The sequence below is a fragment of the Haliotis asinina genome, chromosome 1 (genome assembly GCF_037392515.1).
Source record: "Haliotis asinina isolate JCU_RB_2024 chromosome 1, JCU_Hal_asi_v2, whole genome shotgun sequence".
NCBI classification, from domain to species: domain Eukaryota; kingdom Metazoa; phylum Mollusca; class Gastropoda; order Lepetellida; family Haliotidae; genus Haliotis; species Haliotis asinina.
In genome coordinates, this window is record NC_090280.1 from 37,524,914 (window position 1) to 37,535,646 (window position 10,733).

Below are 10,733 nucleotides of genomic sequence, written 5' to 3' on the forward strand. Positions count from 1 at the left end.
TGCTTAATATCATGAGCAGGCGATCTATTGGCATACGATGTCATGCATTAACCAGATGAGAGTGACCTGACCCGATGGTCGCTTGCAAAATGTAACGTTTGTAACGAAAGTAACAACGAAAGCTTTATGTTCTGTGGTTTACTGACAACAGACACATAGACACCCGAAGCCCCGGGTTCGATTGCTCACGTGGGTACAATGTGTGAAGACCCTTACTGTGGTGTCACTCCGCCGTGACATTGCCGGAATATACCTAAACGCGGCGTAACACTTCACTCACTCACTCACCATCCCTTCACAGCTACAGATATGAGGGGGAATGTTGCTACATGTACATAGTTGTTACACAAGTTAACACAGATCAGTCACAGATTTGAATTGTGTTCTGACATGCTTCTACAAACCATTGTAAAGATAAAGCCATTGCTTCATTTGACCATTGTGACCTGGTAGCATCCGGAGGCAATCAGTAGCTTTACCTGTATTTTTGTGCACTTGTAAACCTCTGTTGGTGAACCATTGCGTCTGGTGCACACGACTGAATGCGATTGATTTCAATTATAAAAAATACCTTGTTCCAAGTGAACGCGTTAATCTTTTGCAGGAAAACCTATGAGACCTACTGTTATGTCCGAATGAATCATTCATGATGACAGTAAATTTGTCATGATCATACTTTCCTCCAGGAAACTGTGTATGAATACTTTTTGGGTGGACGTACATTAATACGTGTATTCAACATCTCGAACGTAAACACTTCATCACAGTTGTGTGTTAATCTTCAGTGAAGAGTGATACACCCATGCAGAAGGAATGGATCGACGTCTCTGTGATGTTATATTGTAACGGAAAGGTAAGCTTAGGGTGCGGCGGGAGTTACTCCTGAACGAACGTTCATCAAAAGTATGAAGACATCGTCTGCGTAACATGACTATAGTAGTGTCAACTGGTTCGTGTGGGGTAACCAGCTCATAGCTTAAATAGAATGTAGAATTCCGTAAGTCAATGATCAGTCAGGGAGATGTTTCAACATTTATTGTGAGGTCAAGTGTGTAATACATAAATACATATACATAAAAGATATTTAAACAATAATCGAATATACACATTTTGAGGGGGAATTAGCGTCTCAAATGGTCGAGCTTAAATCTGTAACAGTTATAACATTTCCTTTTTCAACATAACATCAAATACTAATCATAATGGGAAAGCATATTCATACAAATCCTTTTAACACATATCTCAATTGTGCCTCAGCTGTCGTTATGTAAAACATATATAAATGATATTTGCTATTGAACCAAATATTCACTTTCGTTCACTATTAGCATAATGATGATGCAAAGTACATCTAATGTGTCCATACATGAGTGCAACACAGGCACAACTAATCCATGACAGCACATCTACTTCACTTACATGTTCAAATAACGACTGAGATATTATGCATGACGATGTTCATGCAAATACAATATTACATAGTCAGTAACGACTTTGACATTATGCATGATGATATTCATGCAAATACAATATTACATAGTCAGTAACGGCTTCGACATTATGCATGACGATGTTCATACAAAGACAATATTACATAGTCAGTAACGACTTTGACATTATGCATGACGATGTTCATACAAAGACACTATTACACAGTCAGTAAAGACTTTGACATTATGCATGACGATGTTCATACAAAGACAATATTACATAGTCAGTAACGGCTTCGACATTATGCATGACGATGTTCATACAAAGACACTATTACACAGTCAGTAAAGACTTTGACATTATGCATGACGATGTTCATACAAAGACACTATTACACAGTCAGTAAAGACTTTGACATTATGCATGACGATGTTCATGCAAAGACACTATATACATGATATTGCCACTTTCTATTCATAAATAAGACATTTTAGTCATGGCATTAAATAATATAATATCAGAGTTGTACAAGAAAGCTTACCTTAAATAGAATGTAGAATTCCGTAAGTCAATGATCAGTCAGGGAGGTGTTTCAACATTTATTGTGAGGTCAAGTGTGTAGACAAGAAATCACTGACCTCTTTTTATAGCCGAAACACTACTGATCAATGTTGGAATTCTTTTGTGATTGGCCTAAAAGGTGCAATCGGTGTTTTAATTACCATTTTGATTGGTTGACCAAGATCAGATATTTTTACTATTGGTCACTGATTGAACAAGCCGAAATGAATTTTTGGAAGGGTAGTCACGTGACCGTTACAGGATTATTACACCGACTTAATTACGGTTTGTTTTACAACTTCCTACAGCTGATGTCACCTGGCCGTGACAACAGTAGTTGGGGCTAATTAGCTTGGGGTTAATTAGACTGGATTTATTGCAGTTGTGGTCTGGATGTCTATACCACTTGTCATTAAGACATTTGCTAGTGCAATAAACAATAGCTTGAGTTTTAAGAGTGACATGTTCAATGGTATATGGCCTGTGTTAATTATTCTTGCCAGGTGCGTTACACCAGTTTGAACCATGACATGAAGGCTTATTAATGTGACATTTCAAAATTGCAACTCTTCAAAATGAATGTGAACTCACAGAAAGATATAAGTGGCAAACATATACAAAATACATACATACAAAAAAAATATACAAATATGAAGAATACAAAGATAAATTGTGCACTGTCACAGTAGGACTGTTTGTATTTGACCAGCCAAACAAACCCTGATGCATAAAGACATGATGGGTTTAGCAATATTTTTTCTTATGAGTATTCAACTGAGTATTCAGTATTCGCCTCGTAGAGTCTTGGGAAAATGTACTTTTTTATCACGTTAACCTACCCCAATCATAAACCACTTTTACGTCTTTTGTTTCATTATTGGATTAAGTATGATCGATCAAAGAAACTCTTTATTCCAGTAAGAAAGCTCACAGTGGTGTATCACCTGGACACAAATGCCGTGGCTCCTCCCTGTCAGATTGACAAGCATACCCATAATCAACAGTATCATTTAATCAAATCTGGTTGAATCTGGTTGAATCAGACAGGAAACTATTGTTATGAATATGGACATTTTCAGTATGACCAGATCTCCAGAATAAAGGTATTCGATCGTTCAGAAATGTTACAACTGCAATTTGGAAAGCAACGGTTAATATCAGGGTAACACAAAAAAACTTGTGCATGAACGTACCATACTAGAAATGCATCTGCCGCATAACCAAATTCTGTGATCAAAGGCATCGATAGGAATATTTCATTTTATAGTGACATGTACATAATTATAAAGAGTTTTTCACGCATGTGTTTTTCTACTAGTATTCAGTCTCAACACTTGCACTGTTTGTTTGTCTAATACAATATTCGGGGCAGTAGGGTAGTCTAGTAGTTAAAGCACTCGCACATCACGCTGAATGATCGGGTTCTATTCCCCATATGGGTACTATGACTAAAGCCCATTTCTGGTGTTCCGTGATATTGCTGGAATAGCGCAGTAAAAGCGGCATAAACCTCAACTCACTCACTCACTAATACAGTATTTATACCAGTTAAATAATACTATGGTTTCTGAGCACTCCTCTCTGTGCTTTGAGCATCATATCCAATTACGGAAAAAGCGCATATCATATGCATCTCCTGTCTTAACACACTCCTTGTCTTATTGTTTAGCAGGCATGACATCAATCTGGAAGCTGGTGTGGAGGGATCAGGTACATGTGTGTACATTATTCTTGTCATTTCTCTGACACCCTTCACGCAGCAGCCTGACAGTTATTGCTTGATCACCTGCATATTTGGTGGCACTGCACCTCGAAGAAGTCCCCATGCTGGTAGCAAATGCACTGTAAGTCCCCATGGTCGCTAGCATGGTGATCTACCTTCACCTGTTGGCGATCTATAACCCATTTTCATTCTGTCTTGTCCGCATTTGATATATATATGTTCAAGATATATGTTAGTTTTACTTATAAATTACTGTGATATTCTTGTTGGTTTTACTGTCCTTCGTTGGTAGATTTGTATAATTTACGTCCAACTTGTTTCAGTCACGATATGGCTGACATATTGCCGATGTGACTTTAAATTTTAATTCACTCTCTCTACATGAAGTCAGTATTTGTAGTGGTGCCAAATAGCTATTGTGAGCTGTTGGATATTTCAAATAATTCAGTGTTATCTACTATTTGTTTGTGAACTCCCATTGTATGAGCTTATTGTCCTGTACACAAGTTACGATCATCCTTGTGAATGTACTGTGCAGTCTTTAAACTGATGGGGTCATGTAACACTGGCACAAAATATAAATTTTGTTTTGGCCTTAATTATATTTGCTGTTTGAACCAGATTCCCTGTGGGGTGATATTCACAAGAGCTAGGTTCTGCAGAACTGATGCATGGGATGTTGGAACAACCCTGAGTGAGTTAATATTTAACGTCACATCGGCAATAGTTCAGCCATATCGTGAGATTATTTAACACGAAGGACAGTAATACAGCTAGAATATCACAATTAGAATTAAAACTAATCTGGGATCTTAAAACCTACATGACCGAGTCTCTACCACGCACACGTGGTATGACTCTATATTATACAGAGTATTAGTAATACTCTAAGGTATATTCTCGGACACCCATGTCCAAGATATGGAACATGGTCCAGAAAATTAAAGGTAAATGTACTAAATCTAGTGTTCATCATCTGAAACATGGAGATCAATTGCTTACTGATAAATCAGATATTGCAAATAAACTTCGCTAAACACTCTTCTTCTTCTAATTATGTACCTAGATTCCAGCAGTATCAGAAACAACAAGAAAAGAAAGCTATTAATGTAATTTCAATTCAGATAATGGGGAAGATTTTAGTGAAACTTTTTCTATTCATGAACTTCATCTGCTCTTGATCAAGATCATGATACTGCTACAGGAGCTGATAATGAGTGAGTGAGCTAATATATTTATCGGCAATATTTCAGCCATATCGTGACGAGAGCGATTAGTTACAAAGCTACATATTAATTAATGGCACGTTATAAAAATCTGTCAACGAAGGACAGTAAAACCAACTAGAATATCACAGAGAATATAAAACTAGTAATTAGATTAAAACATTTCAACTATAAGGACAATACAGCATAAAACAGGCTATAGATCGCCAGCAACTGAAGGTAGATCACCATACTAGGGACCATGGGGACTTACAGTATCTTTGCTACCTGCATGGACCCAAGTTGGATTTACATCATCGATTCAGTCGCTGGCGAGTATACAAAATGCTAGTCAAAATTAAAACAACAAGAATACTACGATTAAAAACCTGGTAGACTTAAATTTACTGTGAATGTTTTTGGACTTACGTACCCTCTCAGGAGGACAATAATTTTTTTACTTCAACCTCCAAATTAGTGAGTGAGAGAGCGAGTGAATGAGTTAATATTTAAGGTAACATCGGCAAGATTTCAGCCATATCGTGACGAAAGCATTTAACGCTGAAATACAATATAATTATGTCTACTATAAAAACAAACCTGTCGACAAAGGACGGTAATACAACTACAATGCCATAATTATCATTAAAACTAGCGTGGGAAGTTAAACCGTGCATAACCGTGTCTCTACCACGTACACCGGAGAGTGATAACATGAGCAACATCGGGAGAACACGTAACCTAGTTCCAAACCCTGATCGGATCATCACTACAGTCATATGATAAGTAGAAGTTGCCTGGGGCTAATCAAAACCGGTCATGTCGCCAAGGACAGTGTACTGCGTGGTGATACTCATCACTGATGTTCGTTAGCTACGATCATACACAGATGCCTCATCCTTAATGGATGCAATATTGTGTGGATTCAGAGAGGAATGTTTCAAACAGTTCCTAATATGTCCTCACATATATATCAAGCACAAATCTGTTTATAACATCGCCGTCCAAATCAGGAGTAACGATACTCACTATACGAGACAGTTAGCTAACTGTAGGCACTTTAATTTTCCAGTGGCATTAGCTGCCCTCGGTCTTACCGGGGAACCTGTTCCTGTAACAGAGGGAAGCATTCTTACGTTGTCCTGCAATAGAATTACGGATGATGCCCCACCGTTAATAGGAGTGACATGGTACAGAAACACAGATGCGATATTTCAAACAGTTCATGGGGGTGTATTTCCCCCATATTCAGAGGAATATGATAAAGTTTCTGGACGTATCAGCGTGACCACCAGCCATCAAAAACACAAAGTGATGCTCCAGATTAACTCCAGCCTGGACGACGGGTCTGTGTTGACATGTAGCATGGACGACTATTACAGTAACAACCTGACTATTGTAGTTGGTACGTACACCTGTCTTGATTCAACTTGCAGGGAACTGTACTCGTAACTAGCATAAGGTTTTATGAACACCACGAGTGACGGATGGAGTGAATGGAATAATTGTGTCTGTGTTGCCAGCAGCATACGTACAAGGAAGTGTATGTGAGGGGTACTGACAATATCCACGTCTTTTACCTCATTTGCTGCTATGGTCATACAATTATATATATGTGTCCTACATATATATATATATATATATATATATATATATATATATATATATATATATATATATATATATATATATATATATATATATATATATATATATATATATATAACTAGTTCATAAGTCCAACAGAAAGTACAATGATTTGTAGATTCTGCTCTTGGTGACACTACAATAGCAAACCAAGGACTTAAGGACAGTACTAAAGGTACGGACACAAGTTTTCGAGCATTCATTTCGTCCTATAACGTGAAACAAATCTTGTATCTGACCTCAGAAGCATGTAGTAATCAATAATGGATTGGATGAAATAATGGACTGGAAATCATATTTAACATAGACTTCTAATAAAGATTAGTGTGAAAATGCATAAATTTGTTTCTCCAGCTTCCACCTCGACAACTGTTGCCTCCATCTCGTCGTCTCAGTGCGGAAGTAAGAAACATTGTAACATTCAGACATGTGTTTTTTTTATCATTCAAACATGTACCTCCTCGAAAATGTGAGTAAGTATACACATATGTTTGAATGCCGAGACAGCAATCTGTCACCCATCCGTAGCTAGACATGTATCTCTGAGCTATATATGTCAACGTGATTTCGGAGGTCATGTACTATTGAAGAAAATAATGCAATACTTAGTGTTATGTGGTGATCCCGTAGCTGAAACTATGATGTAAACCGGTATTCAGTCTGGAAGAGAACTGGCTATGAAAAGAGCAAACAACGATGGCATCTGCTGTAATAAAACAACAACTGTACAACAATCTCTAAGACACATTTAAGCAATGAAAGTTACATTCGTCTTCATATTACAATAATCCAACTAACCATGTAAGACCGACGCCGTGTAGCTGGAATATTGCTGAGAGGAATGTTAAACTGCAACCAGGCATACATATCAAATGTAGACATACCTTTGACATTACTGCTGATCTTTTCATACTGTGCATGCAAAAAAAACCCCCACCAAATCCTTATCTTTTTGTCGGAGTCGGACACTGAACACGTGCTCGTCGTGATTGGTTTTGGTGGATGGGGAGTTATTATCATACTTGCAGTAGCCATTCTCTGGTGTAGAGTCCGCAGTGAGTGCTTCGTTTTAAGTAGTAACAGGTCAACATTGAGATTTAGCTATTCAAGTTCGTGCAGTTTTATTTTGGAGGACAATCCTGAGGTTTTTCTCCATTCAAATGGCACATAGTCATAAGTATCTAATGTAACAATGTTGAGATTTTCTTTAGCGAAATTGCCCAGATTCTTCTTGAGTGACTAAGATGGTTATCAAAATTGCACAGCTTGTAGGATTGATGAACAGAAGAGGTTTACTTCGTCAAATCTGTTCATGAAAGGTTTAGACTTCTATCCATTTCTGTACTGATAGTGCTTTTGCGTTTTCTTTCGCCTACAAATGTTTCTGACATATGACGTGTTACCTGCGTGGTACCGTTTCAGGACCAAGAGAGATGACTATAACATCCAGTAAATCTGACCCATCCCATCCAGTTTGGGTTCCCGAAACCGGTGGGTCAGATGTGAACAACGAATATGCCAGTTCCGAAATGATCACTGGAGCTAGTGCATCAGATGATACCAGTGAATATGTCAATCCAAAGGTTCTTACAGAAACCGCTGAGTCAGATATTCATGACGGATATACAAGCACATCCGTGATCACCAAATCCAGCAGTTCAGATACTAGCCATGAATATGCTAGTTCCGAAGTGACGTTAGATGTCACCGGAACCAACGGGTCAGAGATGTACAGCAGAATTGTAAATCCGTCTATGATCGCAGAAACCATTGTCTCGGATGAGCATTACGAATATACCACTGGAGGTGCCCACTACAATAAGGATGGGCAATACTCAGATATCTGTACACGCGACAGACAACCGTATACTGATACGGGCAAGGAAGATAACCCCTACTTACAACCAATACCCGGCAATATGCAAAACATATTGGTTATAGACGCGCATGTTGCAGCTCCTCTGGGTGGGTATGACAACATAGAACGGAATTTGAAAATAGGTGGTTTGAGTTGGTTTGGGAAGACATCAGGGGTGGCGCTGTACCAGTAGGACGCACGAAACACGGACATATTCCGACATTAGCAAGACTGATAAAAGAAAATGTAATGATGCATTTTGTAAATTGTGGGTGATTTCATGACTCAAAACATTTAACTGCACATTACACACTCTTATTGTTTTGTTGAAAATTACCCCCCAAAAGCAATATACTTACTGAAATGACTCATTTATGTTACCGCCATCAGTTCAATCAAGGTATGTTATGTAGCATGAAATATGTGTTCTAAGACATAGGTACAATGACTGTGGTTGATAGGGGGACAGTTCACATATGTGCGGATGTTTCTTTTCACTGCAGATCTACAGACAAATACAGCGGAATACATCACAGCAATGTTTGTTTCTACTAACGAGAATCCGTCCCATGAAGATACGGCGTAGAATAGGCCTTCAGCAACCTATGCTTGCCCTTAAAGGCGACTACATTTTAAGAACCGTTGAAGACTTTGATGCACGGGAACTTTAAAATTTATTCCACACATGACTTAAAAATAGTGGAATTGCCTATCGCAGATGAATGACGTGCGCACATTCATGCTCTTGTTTCGTTTGACACATAGAAGATGTGAACGGATTGGAGAAAAGTGCTGATTTTAAGATATTTGAAGCAACCACGAAGCCAAGGTTGATTAAACGGTGTGACAACGTCCCCATCCACGTCAGCGAGGTCAAGATAGCGGTTTTCATTAGAATAATCAACCCTACGGCTTTTCCTATGGTTGCAATTGTCTTGCACCACGCCAAACATTTCTGCATGTTACTATCTGTAAGGGACCAGTGAAGGTCCGGGGTAGAATAGGTCTTCAGCAACTCATGTTTGCCATAAAGGCGACTATGCTTGTCGTAAGAGGCGACTAAAGGGATCGAGTGGTCAGTTCCGCTGACTTGGTTGACACATGTCATCGCTTCCCAGTTACGCTGTTAATCACTGGATTGTCTGGTCCAGACCCGATTATTTATAGCTGGAATATTGCTACATTTGGCGTAAAACTAACGTCTGTCGCTCACTGACAAGAATCCAGTGACGAGCAAGTAATGCCACTGCAAGAACATCAGGAACACCACTAGCATCATTCAACGCGCATTATTCGACTACATATCTCCATCTCCATTCATCGTCCTATTTAACTTAGTCACAACTGGGCTACAACTCGATTCTCAACATACGTGACTCTGATGTCAACACTGATCCATGGCTACACGAGGTGTACTTTAATGGGATCAATTACCACTGAGTCATATTTATGTTATGTGGCCATGTAAGCAACAGTAAGAGGAAAGTTGTTGAAGACAGCTTTATCACATGACGGTTTCGAAACATGTGGCTTTTCCTCTACATAAGGAAGTGACATTAATGCGGAAATAGTATTCACTGGAAATTGAAACTCTGTCTATTTCTGTGGCGTTGGTATCGATAAACACATAAATCTGTGACTGCCGTCACTTTCTGCAGCTTTATTTATTATTTCTGCAAATCATCGTATATCATCTGAAGCTTGTACAGCGTGTCAAATAAACAACGCTATACCAATCAGTTTCAGAGTCTTTTATTCAGCTTAAGATGTGTGCTGACAGCTATCATCTTCCGCTGTTAGCGATTTAGAGAAATCGAGTCATACATTAAAATTACACATATTCTACGATTTAAAAAGAGTGAAGAAATTGTACTGACTGAATATTTTAGAGCTTACGTATCCTCACAGAAGGCCAAACTATGTTCGTAATTATCTACCCCTGACTGCAATTGCACAATGCAATAAAGCAAACAAGCAAACACGTTTTTCTTCACAAAATACGAAATGCGAGTGCAAATGTTCACTGGGAATAGACGTGTTGTGTTCAAGACATGTGTTTTCAGCTATTTTCAAAGAGACTATTATTTTGACAATATATTATTTTGGCGTTTGTTTTACACGCTAGTTTAGCATTTTAATTAGGTGGGACATCATTGTCACAACAACAAGCATCTGATTTCTTGGCTAATTTAATCGCCACGATATCATCGAATGAATCCCTGATTTAGATCTGAACATTACCCATTACTCATTACTTCAGACACTGTACTCATACTAAGTTCCTCAGTGTTTAAACGGCATGTATTCA